At 51.1% G+C, this 23464-nt stretch overlaps 1 protein-coding gene across 10 annotated transcripts in view; it reads left to right on the top strand.

Moving 5' to 3' along the window:
- The window catches only part of LOC140410993 (PR domain zinc finger protein 1-like), a 121168-nt gene that overhangs the window by 5431 nt on the left and 92273 nt on the right, over positions 1-23464 (top strand). For 6 of the 10 annotated variants that reach the window (XM_072499900.1, XM_072499897.1, XM_072499898.1 and 3 more), the window contains one exon: positions 7057-7133. The exons of the other annotated variants lie outside the window; for them this stretch is intronic. The gene's annotated coding sequence lies outside the window, so the exon portion shown is untranslated. The remainder of the gene's footprint in view (positions 1-7056; positions 7134-23464) is intronic. 10 annotated transcript variants of the gene reach the window in all.

The raw sequence follows: 23464 nt of genomic DNA, 5'->3' as shown, positions 1-23464 counted from the left end.
CGCCGTAGTCCCAGTACTAACCACTGTGCCATGTGCCACCCCATTATTCCATTTCTTAATCACATGCAGGGCCCTGGCCTTAACCATTCTTCTTGGCAACCCATTCAAGTAGACAGTCACCCTTTAGGTTAAAGCGATAGTTAAACTTTCCCTTTTTTATACCTTTCTGGGATGGGATGTGCATTTGTTGCCCTTAAACTGAATGGCATCTAGGCCATGTCAGAGGGTGTCATATGTAAGCCAGACCAGGCAAGGTCAGCAGAATTGCTTCCCTAAAGGACATTCGCGAAGCAGATGGGTTTTTACAACAATCAATGATAGTTACATGGTCACCATTACTGAGACTAGCGTTCCAATTGCAGATTTTAATATCTGCCATGGTTATGATTTGAACCCGTGGAGGATTATTGTGGTCCTCTGCATTACTAGTTCTATGACATTACCAATGTACCGCCATCTCTCACCCAATCTCCTCTTCCTCATCCTAGTTACACTGCTGTATCCAAATGTTTCAGGGTTACATCCTCTCCCTCATCAAGCATTTTAGACCTTATCCCAGCAATGTTCAGTAGAATGCTGTCTGAATATGCACCTTGTTTAGTATGCCAAAATTGGACCTGTTTTCCATATTGAAAGAATGGGGGAGAGTGTTTACATTCTGAGTGGATGAAATAAAATGATTTCTTGCCAACACTCGATGTAGGCATCAAGTATTTCGGGGGTGGATCATAAAATCCTGGCAGTGCAGAAGGAGGCCATTTGGCCTATCAAGTGCACCAACCTTTCGAAAGGCCTAGGTCCAATCCGCCACCCCATTCCGGAAACACCACCCTAAAGGGCAATTTTAACATGGTCAATCCATTAATCTGCACATTGTTGGACTGTGGGAGGAAACCGGAGCAAACCCATGCAGACATGGGGAGAAGGTGCAAACTCCACATAGTTACCCAAGGTCGGAATCGAACCTGGGTCTCTGGCGCTGCGAGGTAACAGTGCTAACCACTGTGCTACAATGCCTTCCTTTTTTTTTAAAAGAGAAAAATGTGGCTGTAGCTCTAAATAACATGCAGGAACTTTACTTGTTGTAGAAAAGCCTGATATCACTAAAGGCGAATTATTTCTGCAGTATCTTTGATCCACCCCACATCCATTCATCATATCTGTTTGCCTCTCAGTACAACCTGACTCTCCTGGCTTCACATTCCACTATGTTCCCCTCCCACAAGTTCACTGGATAAGCCTTCAGGAATAGTAACCCTGGCTAACTCTCCACCAACCCCAATCTGCCACCCCACACCACCTGCCACCCCACACCACCTGCCACCTCACAGCATTTGCTACTCTACACTACCTGCCACCCTACACTAACTGCCTACCTACATTACCTGTCACTCAAAATTATGTGCCACCTCATGCCACCTGCCATCCCAGACTACTTGTGACCCCTGACTACCTATAACCTCAGACTACCTATCACCCCAGACTTCCTGCCACCCCACACCACCTGCCATCCCAGACTACCTGTCACCCCAGCCTACCCAACACCCCAGGCTACCTGCCACCACAGACTACCTGTGACCCCAGGCTACCCGCCACCCCAGGCTACCTGCCACCCCAAACTACCTGCCATCCCAGACTACCTGCCACCACTCACCACCTGCCACCCCAGACTACCTGCCACCACACACCACCTGCCACCACACACCACCTGCCACCACATACCACCTGCCACCACACACCACCTGCCACCACTCACCACCTGCCATCCCAGCCTACCTGCCACCCCACACCACCTACAACCCCACACCACCTGCCACCTTACACGAACTACCGTAACAACCAAGTCAACATGGCAGCTGCTTGATTTATACCTGTGGAGCCACATTGCTGCTGTGTTCACATCTCAACCCAAAATGATTGGAGTGCTCCTTGGCCTCTTGGCAGTGAGAGTGATCAGTGAGCAGCGGCAAGTTACAAATTCGGCCGGTCACCGGGGCTTCATGTAAGACTGAAGATGATCCTTGTCACTTGAGAATCGTGAGGGCCACTCTCATGGAGACAGAGCTGTAATCGCGCCGAGACTGGTTTTACAGAAGGGCACTATTGTCCTCACCTCCAAAGCTGCCCCATCCTGTTATCCCGCAGACAAATCCATGTTTGGCAGCTTCACTCTTAATTTGTTTGGAGCAGGGAAATTCTTGGCAAATTTGCACATTTATTTTAATTGTCACGTTGATCATTTACATCAGCAGTGTAAGCACCAGTGGGACTGTCAGTGACCAGAAACACATGTTGCTGTTATTTCAGTCAGGTCGAAAGTGGCTGCCATCAGCCTCTTCGGGTTGGCGACCTAGATTATCTAATTTATTAATTACATTGATAGAATGCAGAAGACCGGTTGTGCCAAAATATTCACTCCGATCTGTTCCCCAGTGCTTCAGCGAGGAAACAGTGAAATTCTGGCACTCCTTCACTTATTGAGCAGCAGGGTAGTTTTTCATCACAGGCACAACACTGTAATTGCCACAAGGTTGTATTGCGCTGTGTGGTTTGGCAGTGTACTGCAAATACTTGTTACTGGCATCGGTCCACCCTTATCACATTCCAGTTGTACGCAATAAATTAATTAGGGTGCTGCTCATAGTGCTAATTGCTTCTAGCTAATGAAGTCAAAATCCTACTGGGCTTTGTTGGAAGTTGTGGGCGACATGTTTTGACAGGCCCCTGACAACTGTTGATTTTTATTTTTTGCTCTCGGTGCAAGGTACTCTTCATTCATTGGCGATGCTGTGGGTTCTCTTTTCTGATGGGGAGGGGAGGAGGGGGGGGGGGGGGTTGCGTCATTTATATAGATCATTTTATTTTCAGCCCTCGAGGCTTGCCAAGTCAAACACAATGTTAAATATTTACGACCTTCTGTGTTACTGATACCTTTCCTCATTGTAAAGAAACTGATAGTGTTGCTGGCAACTGTTCCTGATCTGGCATGTTCGCCCTCTCTCCTTCCCCCCCCCCTTCTCTTTCACCCTTGCCGGTTGCCCTTTCTGCCGTGTTAAGTTAGATAAACATTTGCTTCTCAGTAATTACGGCTGAGGCAGCTCCTCCTTGCCATGCACAGTGCGTGGATTACCACACATGCTGCGCTTGCCTATTCGACACGCGTAACAGTGGGGAGAAGCCTGCAGTTTCCTTGCTGACCATAGGGCAATGGGATCACTCAAGATGCAACGGGCAGGGGGTCACCCAGGCTTATTTTGGGTGAATCTTCTACATGTCTGTATAAGGCGAACAAAAAAAAACCACACACACATCTTCCTCCTCGTGATCCAGGTGGCTGTAAGGGGATCAGAGAGACTTAAAACATTTTACAGAGCTCCTCTCACAATGCTTCAAATATGCGAGGAATTTTAGTGGCGGTGATTTGTCGAAAGCTCTGTTCTGGACTTCCTTCTCATCGTCTGAAAGTCCTCTTCACTTTCGTGTTGTAATCTTGGATGAATAATATTTTATCAGGCTCTGAATTTCCCTTTGTGCTTGTTCCTCAGTTAAATCTTACAAGTGTAGTTATTGTCGTGTCAGCTGCTCAGAGCTCCCCTCATAGCTCTTCGAATGTCCCAAAGTGTTTCACATTCATATAATGACTTCTGGGCGTTGATAAGCATGCAGAGCAATTGAAAGTGAATCATAGCTTATGAATGGCAGAGGAGGCTAGTTTCAGTGACTGGCATTGCAATTTCTTCCTTTGATTTTGAAACTAACATGAAAGTCAGGCACTCGTTCTTTTCTATTAGCTTGGCTAAATTGGCCCGTCGTGTCCAAAAGGTTAGGTGAGGTTAGAGTGAGGGCATGGGCCCAGGTAGGGTGGTCTTTCAGAGGGTCGGTGCAGACTCGATGGGCCGAATGGCCTCCTCCTGCACTGTAGGGATTCTATAATTCTATGAAATCAAATAGAGTCCCCCCCCCCCCCCCCCAGATACTGCATACGGACCCATGTTGGAAGTTGCATGAGTGAGAAGAGGATTGGTGAAGGCCACTTACAAAACTCCTGCCAACACTTGTCATTGATGCTCACATGCATAGAATGATCATTTAGGTCCAGTGGTGAAGGAGAAAATTGTGAACCAGCATCAGTCAACACCTTCAGAAGGGGAGCAGAGGAGGTTTGCTGGTTTGAGGTTTTCTATTGTAATAATAATTCTGTTGTTAATACCTCGCCTAAAGTAATTGGCATGTGAGTAACTCTGTGATTATATTTCACTATTTCTTGATATAATCTTATGTATGTTGGTACATAACGTCAGGCTCTGGGGCCTGACTCAATGTAAGAACACAGGAATATGCTGGGATGAAAAAAAGACCCAAGATTCATCCAGCCTCATCATCCACCTGCATGATGGAATTGTTGACTTGAGCATAGCATGTAATCTATATTGATTAGTCCACAAAAGATTCACCCCAGCAATGGAAAATGTTGGGAACCACAGACCCAAACTACTGACCAGATAACATGTCCCAGATGACTCATTTGTTGTATCTCAAAATATTATTTTCTGAAAGAAGTCTTTGTGTGCATGACCCGAGATGGTGAATGATCTCAGTATTGATTTCTTTGTGCATTTATTTACCATTTTTAACATTGAAAAACATCCCAAGTTGGAGAACTTTGTGGGTGAATGAGAGATACCTGCTAGTCGAGTTTGTCTGGGGAGGGTTGTGAGAAGAGCTGAGTATTCAGGTAGGTTATTCATGAAGGCCCCGCCTTCAGAACCTTGCCCCCCCCGCCTGAGATGTGGTGATCCTCAGGTTAAATCACCACCAGTCAGCTCTCCCCCCTCAAAGGGGAAAGCCGCCTATGGTCATCTAGGCTGCACTTTACCTTAACATCTTAAAGTAAGGGAACATATGGAAGTACAGGGGCTTCTTTCAGGGAGCCATGGCAGCAAAACACTTTGCTATCAACAGTGGGGGAAGACGGTGGGATGCATCAATGCCTGGAGAATTGAAAGCAAGATACATAAGGCTGGAGAAGATTGCTGATGTTGGGTGAGCAGCAAGGCCTGGATGAGGATTCTAAATTCAGTTCACGAGGGAATGATGATGGGATGTGCATTTTAGATTAGCTGGAATTTTGGACGCAATTGAGAATGACATTGAAAAATCTGCTCCTGGGCAAGGGTTTCCGAGGCTGTGTGGTTCAGATTGCTTAAAGGCGGGCTATGTTCCAATTGGGAAAGTAAGCAACATTTGACATTGGATTTGAAATTCCAGTTGAAGAAAGTCTGATTCAGGAAGCAACTAGTGAGTGGGGTGAAATGAAATGAAATGAAAATGAAAATCGCTTATTGTCACAAGTAGGCTTCAATGAAGTTACTGTGAAACGCCCCTAGCCACCACATTCCTGCGCCTGTTCGGGGAGGCTGTTACGGGAATTGAACCGTGCTGCTGGCCTGCCTTGGTCTGCTTTCAAAGCCAGCGATTTATCCCTGTGCTAAACAGCCCCTAAGTGGGTGGAGTGAATGGCAAATTATTAGAGCTTTTGTTCAGGTAGCAAACTGCCTTCTTGAGAATTATCAAGAGTAAATGCTGGCTGTGCAGCATGGTGCCATAATGGCTAGCACTGCTGCCTCATGGCGCCGAGGACCTGGGTTCGATCCCAGCCCCAGGTCACTGTCCATGTTGAGTTTACACATTCTCCCCATGTCTGCGTGGGTCTCACCACCACAATCCAAAGATGTACAGGGTAGGTGAATTGGCCACGCTAAATTGCCCCTTAATTGGAAAAAAAAGAATTGGGTGCTTGAAATTTTTAAAAAAGAGTAAATGCTGGCTGATCCTCATCTGACACCTGCATTTTCCAACAGGAGTCACTGGATACAATTGGGAGAAGGGATCTCAGCTGATCTTTTTCTTCTTTCCACCCTGAAGTCAGGAGACACTTAAGCGGCCACTCATGGATCTGTCATGGTTGAGATCAGCAAATTCCATGATTAAACCCGGGACTTTCCTCATCTTTATGGCTCAGTTACTCACCGGGCAGAGCTTTCCGATTGAGTCATCAGCTGAGCGGTGTAAAAGATCTGGGATGGGATTCTCTGGATCTCAAGCCACATGTTTCTCGTCAGCGGGGCATTTTCTGGCAGTGGGATTCTGTCCTTCCGCCACTTGTCAATGGGATTTCCCATTGAATCGAACCCATGCCACAGCGAAACCACATGGCAGAGGTGCGTTGCCAGTGGGAAATAAAATCCAACGAGCGGAGAATTCCAACCCTGGTTAGCGGGTGTACTGGGAAAGGAAAGATTTGGAAAAGAGCAGGGGTGTGGGACTAATTGGATAGCTCTTTCAAAGAGCCGGCATGGAAACAATGGGCCAAAAGGCCTCCTTCTTTGCAGGCTGGTTCTATCTGTAAGAGATTTTGCTTCAGCAGAGCAGACTGAGGGGGGACATGATTGAGATGTATAAAATTATATGGGGCATAGCTAGAGTAGGCGGGTAGAATGTTTTCCCTTTGGTGGAGGGATCGATGACCAGGGGGCATAGATTTAAGGTAAGGGGCAGAAGATTTAGAGGGGATGTGAGGAAAAATGTTTTCATCTGGAGGGTGGTGGGAGTCTGGAACGCACTGCCTGAAAGGGTGGTGGAGGCAGAGACCCTCATAACATTTAAGAAGTATTGAGATGTGCACTTGTATTGCCAAGGCATGCAAGGCTACGGACCAAGTGCTGTAAAATGGGACTATAATACTTAGGTGGTTGTTTTTGCAGACGTGATGAGCCGGAGGGCCTTTTCCCTGCTGTAGGACTCTATGACTCTATGACTATGACTCTATTCTGAGGAATTTTCCTTCATAGACTGACCTCTGTATTCAAGTTACTTAATTTGACAATTGCTGGGAAAGGGTCCAAAAGACAAGTAAGGTAGGGGCTACATTTGCTTCCTTTTTCAGCGTGTTTGACCACACAGTATGCCCTCTTACTTTTCAAGTGTTGTTAACCAAACATGAGTGGGACTCCAGTAACCGTTGTAATGAACTGTTAATGTTTTGGTTTGTTTAAGGATCATTTCAGACGATATGCAGCTGGAGGTTGCCCCAGTACAAAGTGTTTGCATCCAGAATAACATTCAAAAGTGAGGTAGGAAAGAGTGAATTACTTGTGACCTAGAGATTGCAGTCAACAGCTTTACTAATTTTTTTTGGTAACCATTGACCACCTAACATATTGCTGTTGCTTCGCTGGGAGAAGTACTTCATATTCCTTTGTTAGATGGGAATGACAAGGTGAGAAACATCTGAAGCTCTTTGGGCCACTGCGAACAATATATAATGCAAAACATTCAGGCAACATCCTCCCCCGAGTGAACTAACAACATACTGACAGGACTTGCCAGTGTTTTGTGGGTATGTGTGGTTTTTATTAGATTAGTCAAAATTTTTGTTATGTAGTAACTTTGGTTTAACTGGAACTGCTGTAATCATTGAAATCTGACAACTTTCCACAATGTTGATTCAGATTTTAGTAAATTGTTTACCAGAAATTAGTTGGCTTATGTAAGTGTAGGAAATGATCCTCAATTTAGTCCATGCCTTTTTAAATTTATTTCCATGAAACGAAGAGGATTTGTGAGTCACTGTAATATTGTAACATTAGGAACAGGGGTAGGCCATTCGGCCCCAGAGGCATACTCTGCTGTTCAGTCAGATCAGGCCTTGTCTTCATCTTAAGTCAATTTTCTTGCCGGTGTTCCTTATCCCTCAATGAACATTGGTTCACCTAGCTATGTGAAGCTAGGTAAAATTTGCTTTGGTTGTTTTATCCCCAGCAAATTTCTCTCTTCCCCTTTCAATCTGACTATTCTCACGTTTCCCCCCCTCATCTTTGCCTCAGATGTCAGTATTTACATGAGAGACATCAGAAAGCTATTCCACCACAGGAAGCGTTATGTTTAAGCCCATTCCTATTCCAGCCTTCAAGTGGGTTATGACCAAGGGCAGGAATTCTGGCCCAATATTCCCTCTCTAACCTAGTGCTTATACCACCATCAATGCTGAGACTAGGCCAACATTCAGCCCTGTGTTCGCTGCCCTACATTGGCTCCTTGTCAAGCAACATGTTAGTTTTAAAAATTCTCTGTGGTTTTCAGATCCCTCCCATGGCCTTGTCCCTCCCTAACTCTGTAATCTCCACCATAAAGCTGGGAGATGGTCCCATTTCATGGATTGACAATAATAGGTTGACTTGCATGTCCTTGGGGAACCTTGAGAATGAGAAATATGTTGTTAAAGAGAGATTCGCTAGTACATACTATAATAGTGAGAACTGAGGTATCAAACAGTTAAAAATGGTGAAATATTCAATAGAACAAGTCTCCATACAAACTAAAAAATGAGGCATTCATTACAATTACCCTCACTCACTGTTAGAAATTAGATAGCTAGGCAGTGAAGGATGCAACACTGGAGAGAGGCTTCATATACCCAGAAAGAGTGCACCTATTAATGGAAGTCTGTAAATTTATCCGGAGGTCATTTTAGTATTTTTACCTTCATTTAAACATTTAAAACTTTTTCTTACCATCAGGCTGGCCTCTTGATCTGTGCTGCCATTTTGCCTGCAGATCCTCCTTTCTAGGCAAGTTAACGCACTCTGGAGATTTGGAGTAGAAAGAAAATTGAAAGTCAATCCAAATAAAAATATTTATTTGTTATAAGATGATCCTGATACATAAGGCATCGATAAATTTAGGCTGATTTCTCACATCCCACCCCCCAATGTGGAACCCTCTGGCTGAATTGTTGCTATGGTAACCAGGTCGTCGAGCAGCAGGCACTTCTTCGAGGCCCCTGCAAGCTAAAAGAGGTATGCCCCAAAGGAATGAGTGAACACCTGGTGCGCCTTGGCACAGTAAAGTTCTGGCCATCCATGTCAAAGAATGAGGGTAAGGACATGGCTGTGCAGTGGTAAAAGCATGGTGGCTCAGTGTTTAGCACTGCTGCCTCACAGCGCCAGGGACCCGGGTTAATTCCAGCCTTGGGTCACTGTCTGTGGGGAGCTTGTGCATTCTCCCCTGTGTGGGTTTCCTCCGGGTGCTCCGGTTTCCTCCCACAGACCAAAGATGTACAGGTTAGGTGGATTGGCCATGCAAAATTGCCCCGTAGTGTCCACATTACATTATGGAGTTATGGGAATAGGGAGTGGTGGATATGGATAGAGTGCTCATTCGAAGATCGGTGGAGACTCGATGGGCCGAATGACCTCCTGCACTGTAGAGATCCTCTGATTCTATTCTATGAACCGCACAACTCTGATATATCTGCACTACTCTAATTCTTTGAGTTACTCTTGTGCAGCCAAACTATATTTGCGTCACTATTGGTGACAAGGGGCAGGATTCTCCCCTACCCGGCGGGGCGGGGGGTTCCGCCGTAATGGAGTGGCGGGAGCCACTCCGGCGTCGGGCTACCCCAAAGGTGCGGAAGTCTCCGCACCTTTAGGGGCCAAGCCCTCACCTTGATGGGCTAGGCCCGCGCCAGAGTGGTTTCTGCTCCGCCGGTTGGCGGGAAAGGCCTTTGGCGCCACGCCAGCCAACGCCGAAAGGTCTTCGCCGGGCAACGCATGCGCAGGAGCGCCAGCGGCTGCTGACGTCATCCTCGCGCATGCGCAGGGTAGGGGGTCTCTTCCGCCTCCGCCATAGTGAAGACCATGGCGAAGGTGGAAGAAAAAGAGTGCCATCACGGCACAGGCCCGCCCGCGGATCGGTGGGCCCCGGTCGCGGGCCAGGCCAGGCCCCGGTGGCACCCCCCGGGGCCACATCGCCCCGCGCCCCCCCACCCAAGGACCCCGGAGCCCGCCCGCGCCGCCTTGTCCCACCGTTCAAAAGGTGGTTTTATCCACGCCGGCGGGAGAGGGTTGACAGCGGCGGGATTTCGGCCCATCGCGGGCCGGAGAATCGACCGGCGCGGCGCGATTCCCATCCCCGCCAAATCTCTAGTGGCGGTGAATTCAAGATGCGGCGGGGGTGGGATTCACGCCAGCTCCCAGCGATTTGACCAAGCTTTTGGTCATCTGACCTAATATCTCCTCATGTGGCTCAGTGCTATATTTTGTCTTATCATACCCCTGTGAAGCGCCTTGGGATGTTTAACTGTGTTAAAGTGCTATATAAATCTAAGTTGTTTTAAGTTGTTGCTCCTGCTCATTGATCCTTTCGTGAGATCAGTAAAGTGAAAAATGTCAGTTTACTCATCTGACTCGGGAGGCAGAAATGGAGCGGTGTTCATTTATGTTTAAAAAGCGCTATCCTATATCAGCAGCTTGATTACCTTATTCACAACACTGAATGGAGTTCATATATTGGAACTGAATAAGGCCACCTTTTCTCCTTATATAAGCTGGTTCCAAGTGAGCACAAATGTAAATGAGATCCACTTCGAGGACAACTACTTGGCCAGTGCCTGATATAAAAACCAGGGGATGGCCCCTCATATAGCCTGACAACAGAATTCAGAATTGAATCCTCCTGCTGCATAATGGTCCCAATGAGGGCAGCACGGTGGCGCAAGTGGTTAGCACAGTTGCCTCACGGTGCCGAGGTCCCAGGTTCGATCCCGGCTCTGGGTCACTGTCCGTGTGGAATTTGCACATTCTCCCCGTGTTTGCATGGGTTTCGCCCCCACAACCAAAAGGTGTGCCGGGTAGGTGGATTGGCCACGCTAAATTGCCCCTTAATTGGAAAAAATTAATTGGATACACTAAATTTAAAAAAATAATAATGGTCCCAATGGTCCCATGAGTTTATTCAATGAGTAGTTAACGTATATAAAGTAGAAATGTTCCTTTACTAAGTTAGATGATCTCTGCCAGGGTCGTAGTAGGAGTGCCCCTGCCTTAAGGAAGGGAGCATTTACCAGTGTTCCCAGTCTGGGTGTAGGAGTGAGATGAAGTGAGCTGTGAGGAAACTCCCATGGAGCATTTAAACTGACAGAGACCTGTTTGGCATAATGACCTGTGTTGTAAAATGCCATGATCTAGTGCAGAGATGGCTAAACGTTTTGAACCTTAGAGCTTCACACCATAAACTTCAGACGTTCGAGAGCCACAGCGCATGGTCAACCTTTACAGACACATTTCTTTTTCTTTTTTATTATTTTTTAAATTTAGTGCACTCAATTATTTTTTTCCAATTAAGGGGCAATTGGCATGGCCAATCCACCTACCCTGCATATCTTTGGGTTGTGGGGGTGAGACCCGTGCAGAGACATGGGGTAATACAGACACATTTTATTGCTGTTGATTTAAGATATTATTATCTTTACGTTTTCTATTCAACAACCATAAAGTACATACACCAGTTTCTAAATCTGAATTAATTGTTCTATTTTAGATGATACTTACAGTTATTAGGACTAATCACAGCTATAGGCCGGGGGAGCCTTGTGAGTCTCCATCTTGGAACGGCTGGAAGTCTACTGGAATTGACTTCAATCTTTCGGTGGCCAAAGAAAGCAATCTGGGAGATTTCAAAACCAAACTTTGAGCAAATCAGTCAAAGCATTCATACTTCTGCCTGTCTCTCGGCCTGTCTGTTCGTCTGTCTCACTCTCTCTGTGACTGCCCCTCTCTATCTGTCTTTCTCAGTCTGCTTGTCTCGTTTTCCTCCCACCTCTTCCCGTTTCCCACCACCCAGATTGAATAGCCATCTCACCGTGACCATTTCGTTCTGGATACTCTAAGTCACAGCTGCACCAATCAATCACCAGTAGCAACCAACAGAAAAGTACAACTCCAATCACGAGGCATTGCCATGCACTGGCATCAAATCTGCCATAGCACTGTCCAATCAAGTTCAGACCTAAAGTTTAATTAAATGGAATAAAAGGCCAGAAGGTCTCACAATTAGCTGGGATTTTGGCACAGGATTGGTGGGGTTTGAATTTCACTCAGTACATGTATGTGAGCGACAAGCATTAATCCAAATGTGATTGGAGGTTTGGATCACTTCACCACAAATCTTTTCATTAAAAACAGAGATGGGAATATTTTTCCATGAACCGTGTGCAGCTCATGAGCTGCGGTTTGGCCACCCCTGATCTAGTGACTTCTGTTAGAAGTGTCCTTGTTGGAACAGTCAGTAACGGCATGATTGGACTTTGTTGCAATGTTCTCTTCTGCTCGTCTAGTTTGTTGTCACTCACTGGCTAATCTCAGAAGATCAAAAGCCACTTGACAGGGTCCTCCTAGAAGGTTCCTTCGGGAGTTAGGTCAATATGGTGACTAGAGTTTTTACAGCACGAAAAGAGGCCCGTTAGCCCATTATGTCTGCGCTGGCCATCAGGCACCTATCTACTCTAATCCCATTTTCCAGCACTTGTACGCAATGGCATTCCAGTGCTCTTCTAAATACTTCTTAAATGTTGTCAGGGTTCCCGCCTCTACCACCCTTTCAAGCATTATTAGTTTTCAATTATTTTTAGGTAGTTTTACTTTGCTTAGAAAATTGCTCATTAGCTGTTGCTAATAGCATCTAAATTCAAAATCTCCTGAGGTAAATACAGGTAGCATCTTTTCTTATTCAAAGCAAAGTGGAACAATAGATGCTGTTTGGTTTGTGCAGCTGACCTTCTCACCTTTGCTGATTCTGACATGCCTACAGGTCAGTAAATGGTAAAAGTGGCATTTTGTTTCTTGGGAGAGCAAGGGAACAGTGGGCTAACACACATCACTAAGCGAATGGGATGAAGCCTGTGCATTGAGATTACACTCACCACCTACAATTAATCTTCAAAATCACCCTCCTCGGTCAATGATCCTAACTTGGGCTTTGTTAAAAAAATAATGCTTTTGTTTGTAAGAGGCTGAAACTTATTGTTGGCCAACTGTCTCCCTTAGTGCCTTTTCTAAAAACATTTTTATTTCTGAAATATTGAGGCAGTCTAAGCAAAGGTGCTTGAAAGTGAATTTCTAAAAGTGGGTCTGTAAAATAATTATTTTAATCAACTTACTTTGCAGAGCTAGAATGCATTTGTTAAAATTCGTGCAACTTTTTAACTTAAGGCCATACGGCCCACTGAGTCTGCACCAACCCTCCGAAAGACCACCCTACCTGAGCCCACTCCCCACCCTATCCCTGTAACCCCAGAACCTAACCTTTAGACACTAAAGGGCAATTTACCATGACCAAGCCACCTAACTTGCACATCTTTGGGCTATGGGAGGAAACCGGAGCACCCGGAGGAAACCCACAGCGATATGGGGAGAAAGTGCAAACTCTTCAGAGACAGTCACCCAAGGCAGGAATTGAACCCCGGTCCCTGGCGTTGTGAGGCAGCAATGTTAACCACTGTACCACCGTGCTGCCCTCTCAACATCTCTGCAACGAAGCGCAGCACGGTAGCGCAGTGGTTAGCTTGCTGCCTCACGGTGCCGAGGTCCCGGATTCGATCATGGCTCTGGGACTCTGTCCGTTTGGAGTTTGCAGACTATTGCCCAGATTATATGACCAAGTTCTCACTCCTAAGGAAGAATCCTATGTAACTGACACACAATCAAACTCCTCGACCTTCAGCAAGGCCTTTCCAAAACTGTGAAGTGAGTAGTAGCAATAATCAGGGTCACTCCTCAGTCAGTTTTCCTCCCTTTCTGGAAGAACCTGGGCTCAAAACTGCACCTCCACTTGGTGCCATAGGAAAGTTTGGAAATTGGTCATGGATAAGGACCAGGGGCGTCATTCTCCGACCCCCCGCCGGGCTGGAGAATCGCCAGGGGCTGCCGTGAATCCCGCCCCCCGCCGGTTGCCGGAGCCTCCAGCACCGGATACTCGGCGGGGGCGGGAATCGGGCCGCGCCGGTTGGCGGGCCCCCCCGCTCAATTCTCCGGCCCAGATGGGCCGAAGTCCCGCCAATAAATTGCCTGTCCCGCCGGCCTGGATTAAACCACCTTTTGAACGGCGGGACAAGGTGGCGTGGGCGGGCTCCGGGGTCCTGGGGGGGGGCGCGGGGCGATCTAGCCCCGGGGGTGCCCCCACGGTGGCCTGGCCCACGATCGGGGCCCACCGATCCGCGGGCGGGCCTGTGCCGTGGGGGCACTCTTTCCCTTCCGCCTCCGCCACGGTCTCCACCATGGCGGAGGCGGAAGAGACTCCCTCCACTGCGCATGCGTGGGAAACTGTCAGCGGCCGCTGACGCTCCCGCGCATGCGCCGCCCGGAGATGTCATTTCCGGGCCAGCTGGCGGGGCAACAAAAGCCGTTTCCACCAGCTGGCGGGGCGGAAATTCCTCCGGCGCCGGCCTAGCCCCCTCAATGTTGGGGCTCGGCCCCCAAAGATGCGGAACATTCCGCACCTTTGGGGCGGCGCGATGCCCATCTGATTGGCGCCGTTTTGGGCGCCAGTCGGTGGACATCGCGCCGTTTCGGGAGAATTTCGCCCCATGTATCTAATCCTATGTTCTCCCACTCCAAAACTAATTATGTATCGAAACAGTGATCGGTATGAATTGCTGTTCCCTTTTCTTGCGATACAAAGTACTGGAGATATAGACCTCTTCTGTGCACACGTCTGAATTACAGAGCAAAGGTTTCTAAAGTATGTTGCCAAGCTGCGAGAAAGGGAAAGGAGATGAAGTAGTTTACCCACACTGACCTTTCCATTCTTTTAATGTCAGCATGTTTTCACTTGAAGCACCGTCCCAATAGTCCACTGCAGATGAACGTTCCCAAGATACTGCTGAAACCTGCAGAAATCATGTGCACACGTGTGCAGAAACTGTTGCTTTTATGTATTGGTAGATTAACTCTAAACAAGCAACACACACAATATCTGGTAAATATTTATGCTGGCTGCAAATCGTTCATGATGGCAGCTCTGCTTTATTGTTTCGGGCTTACAGGCCCATTGTTTGTGGTTAGCGTTTGTTTCCAGGAGATTGGAACTGTTAAAAGACGAGGTTCACCAATGCAGAGGTGGCCTGCAGAGATTGACCTTTGAAGGTTGACAAATACTTATTTGATTTTGTGTATTTTTTTTGGGGGGGGGGTGAGGTGGGAGGAGAATAGGAATGTGAACAAACAGTCAATGTGTCTTTAATTCACAACTTTTTAAACTTCGCTTGAATAGCTTGTGTGAACACCAACTAGTATGAATTTCTTCTTGAGCAGCCAGTGAGCAACAAACAGAGGAGAAAGGCAGGATAAAGCTGTCTCAGTTACTTCATCAAGTGTCCTCTTTTCCTCAAATCGTTTTGTTTAGCTTTTGTTTGGTGACAGCGGAGGAAGGAGAAGATGAGAGAAGGTGGCACGTTAACCCTTTTGCGTTAATTTTAGCAGCAAGGCATCCATTTTGATCCTTTTACATGACACATGCTGTAATTTCTAAAGGGTATTGATATTTCACTAACTATGATATCTCCTGCTTCATCCATCCCCATTTACCCCAAACATGGTCAGAGACAGCGCCCAAAATATTTAACATTTTTACAGCTCCCTATTGAATAACTGCAAAGTATAATATTTAGAATGAAGCAAAATTGTCTCCATGATTCTGTTTCTACTGGAAGTGTGAATACCATCAAGCATTTGTTTTATCTGGATTTACGCTGTTGCCTTGTCCATGTAGCCACTCTTCCTGACCCATGAGTGCCAATACAGCTGAGTCCAATCCCACCCTGGAATTTTCTTCTCAAATGTGTGAACTTTCGCATGGCTCCCTGTTCTACCATCAGAGCTGTCTCCTCGTCAATACACTCGTCTACGCAAGACAAGTGCCCGACCTCACATACACAAAAGAGGAGAATGAAACATTTAAATCTGATTGTCATTGCTTTCACAGGGCCAGGATTGTACCAAACTGCAATGTGAAAGTGCCTTAAGGCCAACACTTGGAGGTGGCTTTGTTAGTGCCCAGTCGGAGGTCGGGGGCACCATCCCCGACAAGTTGAGGCCAGTGTTTCGGGGGAAAAAAACTGCACTGCGCTCATTCCAAAAGTGTGATACAGTGGCAGTCATCTGCTGGAATAGCTTTCTCTTGAGGCTAGGGTGGAGATGGGGCTCAATTATTCTGTTTTCATGTGCTAATGAATTTGAATTTAGGAGGCTCTTCTTTTCACCATTGCTAGGTGTTTGATTATGCAGCGACTTTTTTTGTGCCTTGTCTGACCCTGCATGGATCTGTCTACACTCAAGTGGTGGTCTGAATAGTAGTCATGGTTAATCCGTCTCAACCAGCAGGCTATCGGCTTCAGCCCAGCAGGATCCCCTCTGTCCCATAATTAACAGAACTATCAAACCTGCTGTCTGGTGCAAGTTGAATCTCTGACATCCTCTTTGTCTTCTGGACGGGAGATAGTTTGTTGGCTTCCGTCGTTACCTCATTACCTCATTTAGTATTCCAAACCGATGCTAGCTTTGTACTCTGAATCCAATGTCCATTTCATAAAACCGCATATTTCATGAGCTCTTGACCAATCTGGATCAAACTCAGGCTCCAAACAGATCAGGGGCGAAATTCTCCGTTATCGGCGCAAAGTCCGCCGACCGGCAGCAAAAACGACGCAAATCCCACCTGCATCACGCCGCCAAAAACGTTGCAAAGTCTCCGGCCCGGAATGGGCTAGCAGCGACGTGATGCTATCCGCGCGGGCTCACGTGGTTCACGCCGTGCGGCGTCATACACGCCGCACGGCGTGACGGCTCATTAAGGACGCGCTGCTCCCCCCACCCGACCAGAACACCCGACCGGATGGCTGGCCGCCGCTCAGCCCCGAGGTTCGAGTCACGGGATGTGGAGGCGCTCCTGGACGCAGTGGAGCAGAGGAGGGAGGCCCTGTATCCCGGGCACGGCCGCAGAGTTGCCCCACGCAACAGCCGGCGTCTGTGGAGGGAGGTGGCAGAGGCCGTCACCGCTGTGGCCCTGACACCATGGACAGGCACCCAGTGCCACAAGAAGGTGAACAACCTCGTCAGAGCAGCCAGGTGAGCCCCCCCCCTCCTGCCCGATATCCATATCCCCCATATCCCCCCTCCCCCATATCCCCCATATCCCCCCTCCCCATATCCCCCCTCCCCCATATCCCCCCTCCCCCATATCCCCCCTCCCCATATCCCCCATATCCCCCTCCCCCATATCCGCCTTCCCCCATTTCCCCAAGTGAATCCAGCCCTAACCTTAACCTCTGCAATACACGCGCAACCGATGGCGTGCATTCATATACCTGCCTAACACTGTTGCCTTTTACCCCTGCCCCCCCCCCCCCCCACCACCACAGGAGAAACGCGCACACAACACCAGGGAGCATGTGAGGACTGGAGGAGGCCCCGCTGTTGAGAGGCCACTGACCGAACATGAGGGAAGGGCCCTGGAACTGGCTGCCGGACCTGAGGACCGGGAGGTTGCTGATGCAGAGGTCGGGGGCCCACCAGCAAGTGAGCCACCGACAGCCCGTCCCCATATCCCCCCTCCCCCATATCCCCCTCCCCCATATCCCCCCTCCCCTATATCCCCTTCCCCCATATCACCTGATCACTGCCTGATGTCTAACCATGCATGCTTCATTGTGTATCGCAGGAGCAAACGTCGAGGCACCCATCCCCGCAGATGCAGACCGCCCGCCTGATGCCCCTCGGAGACCACGGGGGACGGAGAGACCCGGACCCTCTGGCATGCGACGCCCGCAGGATGCCCCTTGGAGACCACTGGAGATGGAGAGACCCGGACCCTCGCCCAGATGGATCCCGGGTTCCTGGAGTTACCACACCCACCCATAGGTCCGATGCAACCACCGAACCAGAGACGAGCGAAGAGGGTGACGGCCGGCTTGCGGCGGCTGCAGTCGCAGGTGGAGGAGTCCACCCGCATCCAGGAGCTGGGAGTGGTGCCGGTCATACGTGCCACCCAGGCCGACACCGCATGGGTGGCGTCCGCGGTGGAGGCAATGGGTGCGACGGTGTCAGACATGGGGAACGGTTTGCGAGGCCTGGGGCTTTCCGTGCAGGCGGCGTCTGTGGCCCAGGATATGGCTGCCCTCTCACAGGAGGCCATGAGCCAGCGGCATATGGCAGAGACGCTCAACGCCATGGCCCAGTCTCAGCAGGCCATGGCCCAGTCTCTGCAGTCCATGGCCCAGTCTCTGCAGGCCATCGCTGAGGGCATCGGCGCCATTGCCCATGTGCGAGCCGGCGTCGCACAGTCACAGGCAGGGTTTGCCAATCCCCTGAGCTCCATGGCTGCAAACCTGCAGACCCCTGTCGATACCAGCACGGGCCTCCAGGACTGGCAGCGCCAGATGTCGGGGGGGCGTCGGATGGCCAGTCCGTTCGCATCCCCCACCCATGTAGAGGCCTGGGGGCCATCGGGCACCCCGAGGGAGGAGGAGGTGCTGTGGTCCGTCCCGGGACCCCCGGGAGGGGAGGTCCCGGAACACCGCGACACCTCGGACTCCCCCCCCCCCCCCCTTCCGTCCCAGGTGCATTGGGTGGGCAACGGGCAGGACAGGCTGGCAGTTCGCCATCCCAGTCGCCCGGGCCGCAGCCTGGCCCATCTAGGCCAGGACGCCCCAGGAAACGGCCGCCAAAGGGATCCCATGTCAGAGGGCAGGAATCACAGGAGTCTACCTCCAGTTCTGCTGTACCGTCTGGGGAACCACGTAGACATAGTCATAGGGTCCGTAAGGCCAAACAATTAGACACTGAGTAAGTTGGCATGGGTGCAGGGCACAGATGAGTTTTAGGGGCTAGGGCACGTGCATGAACTCCTTTCGTTATTAAAGTCAATGTTACACCTACAGAAGCTGCCTTTGTGCTATGTCCAAAGCATGCGGGGGTGTCATGTACGTTGAGCGCAAGTGTGTGTGTGAGGAGTGGTCTTACCTCAGCCCCAGGTGAGTCTGCCCCCTTCCCCCTGGGCCGCCATCAACATCCACCCGGGCAGAGGACGGGACCATGCGTTGCAGTGTCACAGCCGCATGCAGGGATGGTCCGGGTGGATGGTGGTACTGTGGCCATGGGTCAGACATAGTCCAACGATATGGAGCCAGGAGCTCATCGCAGGGCGGGTTGTCATCATCCTCCATGGCCTGCAATAGACACGCGTCCACCGGCAACTGTGTGAGCCCGGCCGTTGTGCTGCAGGTAGATCGGCAATGGGGGGGTGGTGTGCATGCGGGTGGGGTGGGTGGGGTTGGGGAGGGGGGGGGGAGGGTGCTGGGTGAGTGGATGTGTGGGGGGTGTGGGTGGTCGGCTGTTGCCATGGTGTGCGGTCTGTGGCCATACTACCCGATTCCCACGCCCATCTAGTCAGTGAAGCGGGCGGCTATCAGCCTGTCCCGTGCCCGCTGGGCCAGCTGGTAACGGTGGACAGCCACCCGCCTGTGTCTAGCCCGTCTGCCCTGACCATTGCCCCCATCCCCCTCATCTGGGGAGGACTGCGCCTCTTCCTGCTGCTCCTCCACTCCGCCCTCCTCTGCCTGCGGCACATCGCCCCTCTGCTGGGCTATATTGTGCAGGACGCAGCACACCACAATGATGCGGCCGACCCTATCTGACCGATACTGGAGGGCGCCCCCAGAGAGGTCCAGGCACCTGAAACACATCTTCAACACACCAAAGCACCTCTCTATCACTTCCCTTGTCGCTACATGGGCATCATTGTAGCGGTTCTCCGCCTCATTGCGTGGCCTCCGTATAGGCGTCATCAGCCATGATCGCAATGGGTAGCCCCTGTCGCCCAGCAACCAGCCCCTCAGCCGGGGATGGCATCCCTCGTACATGCCGGTGATGTATGACCGCGACAATACGTATGAGTCGTGTACACTGCCCGGGTAACGGGTGCAGGCGTGCAGGATCATCATGCGGTGGTCGCAGACCACCTGTATGTTCATCGAATAGGTCCCCTTCCTATTGGTGAACACGGCCCTGTTATCTGCAGGTGGCCGCACCGCGACGTGCATCCCATCGATCGCGCCCTGGACCATGGGGAACCCGGCCACGGCAGAGAAGCCCACGGCCCGGGCATCTTGGCTGGCCCAGTCCACGGGGAAGCGGATGTAGCGGTGCGCCATGGCATATAGGGCATCTGTCACTGCCCGGATGCACCGGTGCACCGATGTCTGCGATATGCCGGACAGGTCCCCATTCGGTGCCTGGAATGACCCCGTTGCATAAAAGTTCAGGGCCACCGTACCCTTGACGGACACGGGGAGAGGGTGTCCCCGCCAGTGCCACGCGGTGACAGGTGCGCCAGCAGGTGGCAGATGTGTGCCACGATTTCCCGGCTCATCCGGAGTCTCCTCCTGCATTCTCGGTCCGTGAGGTCCTGGTATGACTGCCGGGGCCGGTACACACGGGGCGCCCTAGGGTGCCTCCGTTGCCGTGGGGCTGCGACGTCCTCCTCCCCCTCCTCGTCCTGTCGGTCAGGTGTCCCTCCAGCCTGGTCGGCTGCCGCCTGCCCCTCTGCGGCAGCCTGCGCCGCCTCTCTGGCACGCTCCTCCTCCTCCTCCTCATCCAGGGCAACATGGACATTAGCGGCTGCCGCCATGGCGGAAAACATCGCTGGCTGATCGGAAAACATGACGGCCTGGGGGGGGTGGGGGGGGGGAACGACAGCATGTCATCATTGCCGATACCCCCTCCTCCCCCCAGCCAGGTGACATGGATCGCATGGGTCCGACTGTTGGAGGCTGGCACCTGGCCAGGTGGACCAACTCACTTGCCCCCCCCCCCCCCCCCACCCCCCACCCCCCCCCCCCCCCCCCCCCCCCCCCGTCCCACGTCCCTCCCCGGCACGGACCCCATCCTCCTCCCAGCACGGACCCCATCCCCCTCCCCGGCACAGACCCCATCCTCCTCCCCGGCACGGACCCCATCCCCCTCCCCGGCATGGACCCCATCCTCCTCCCCGGCACGGACCCCATCCCCCTCCCCGGCACGGACCCCATCCCCCTCCCCGGCACGGACCCCATCCTCCTCCCCGGCACGGACCCCATCCTCCTCCCCGGCACGGACCCCATCCCCCTCCCCGGCACGGACCCCATTCCCCTCCCCGGCACGGACCCCATCCCCCTCCCCGGCACGGACCCCATCCTCCTCCCCGGCACGGACCCCATCCCCCTCCCCGGCACGGACCCCATCCCCCTCCCCGGCACGGACCCCATCCTCCTCCCCGGCACGGACCCCATCCTCCTCCCCGGCACGGACCCCATCCCCCTCCCCGGCACGGACCCCATCCCCCTCCCCGGCACGGACCCCATCCTCCTCCCCGGCACGGACCCCATCCTCCTCCCCGGCACGGACCCCATCCTCCTCCCCGGCACGGACCCCATCCCCCTCCCCGGCACGGACCCCATCCTCCTCCCCGGCACGGACCCCATCCTCCTCCCCGGCACGGACCCCATCCCCCTCCCCGGCACGGACCCCATCCCCCTCCCCGGCACGGACCCCATCCCCCTCCCCGGCACGGACCCCATCCTCCTCCCCGGCACTCACCCCCCTCCCGGCACTCCCCCGGAGCCAGCCCACTCTAACCACCCCCCCCCCCCCCACCCCCCGCCTCACACACACATACAAAACCCTACACACACCTCTCCCCCACACATTCAGACTGCGGCCACGCCATCGCCTCTCCAGCGGCCAACCCCCCAGGCCGTCACCCACCTCCACGCTGGTCGGCGTGAACCTTGAGCACAGGTTGACGCCGATTAAAAGGTGGTTTGATTTACGCCGACGTGACCCGTCATCACGTCGGCGGGACTTCGGCCCATCCGGACGGGAGAATATCGGCAGCCCCAAAATCCATTGCCTCACGCCCACCCGTGCCATTCTCCGGGGTGTGCGGCGCCATTGACGCCCCGCCGACTTTTCTCCCTTCGGAGACTTCGGCGGGCGGCGGGGGCGGAATTCACGGCGGCCAACGGCCATTCTCCGACCAGCTGGGGGGTCGGAGAATCTCGCCCCTGATTCCTGGAAAGTAAACGGGGCCTCACTCCACCTGAATCCTGCTGCGGCCTCATGATTTTAAATCTGTCATTAAGAGAATGAGGTTATGTTGCAAGGATCACTCTGACACAATGAATGGTTTGAGTCAGAGAACATTGCTCTTTTAAAAAAAAAGGAATATTGGATACATATTTAAAGTAAATAAACATGCATGGCTATGATGAGGTAATGTGCTTAGTAATCCAGAAACCCAGGCAGATGCTCCGGGGACATGGCAGCTGGTAGAATTTAAATTCAATTAATTAAAAATCTGGAATTGGAAGTTCATCTCAGTAACGGTGGCCACAAAAACTATCATTGACTGTTGTAAAAACACATCTGGTTCATTCATGTCCTTTAGGGAAAGAAATCGGCTGTCCTTACTTGGCCTGGCCTACATGTGACTCCAGAATCACAGCAGTGTCGCTGACTCTTTTAACTGCCCTCTGCAATGGCCTAGTGAGCCACTTAGTGGTCATGGATGGGCGATGAATGTTGGCCTTGCCAGCAATGCCCACATCCCCTGGGTGGTTCTGGACTGCTCTAGCAAAGAGCCGGCACATACATAATGGTCTGAAAGACCTCCGTCTGCCCCATAAAGGCCTCTGAATGGAGCATGATGAATGAGTATATTAACAGCAGTCCTGTAAATCAATGTAGTAATATTGGTCAGACAGGTGGGACGTAGAACTTCAAGTGGCTACCTGGAATTATCAGACATCTGAGAAGTGAATAAAAGGGACATATTGGGAATAAACTCAAAGTCATAGTGACATTACTTGTGCAATCCATTTCAATTGAAATGATTGAGTCTCACTGCAAATGAGCTGTAAATGCAAACTCAGTTTCAAATTACTTCCCTGTTGACCCCCCTGTTGCTATTAATATCCTGTGGCAGTGTGTGAGGATGGTTACCTCCTATGCTATACATATATTCTCACTAAAAATCAGCCTTTCCCACAGAAGCCCTCACTCTACTGCCCAAAAACAAACCTATCAGCGAGAGCCTCAGCACAATGAAAAGTGGGATTTCAATTTAGAAATATTGGCTATTGGCTGGTTTGTTTATGTGTGGAATAAAAGTGCGCACATGCAGCAATTTCAGCTGACTTGTGTTCAGGAGCTGGTTTACACCTCACCTTTATTTTTTTTAACATAAATTTAGAGTACCCAATTCAGTTTGTCCAATTAAGGGGCAATTTAGCATGGCAAATCTACCTACCTTGCACATCTTTGGATTGTGGTGGCGAAAACCACACAAACACGGGGAGAATGTGCAAACTCCACAGGGACAGTGACCCAGAGCCCGGGATCGAACCTGGGACCTCAGCGCCGTGAGGCAACAGGGCTAACCCACTGCGCCACCATGCTGCCCACACCTCACCTTTATAACATCAATACAGTTCAAAATTGTAGCCTTGGCCGATAGGTAACTCTCTCAAGTAAACCTCCTTACATTGGTTTGGAAGCCCAAGTGTCCCCAGTGCTTTTCTGACTGAGGTTTC

This window comes from Scyliorhinus torazame, chromosome 4 (genome assembly GCF_047496885.1).
Source record: "Scyliorhinus torazame isolate Kashiwa2021f chromosome 4, sScyTor2.1, whole genome shotgun sequence".
Taxonomy (NCBI): Eukaryota; Metazoa; Chordata; class Chondrichthyes; order Carcharhiniformes; family Scyliorhinidae; genus Scyliorhinus; species Scyliorhinus torazame.
Note: the sequence above shows the minus strand (reverse complement) of the source record. Positions and strands in the feature narration are given on the sequence as shown.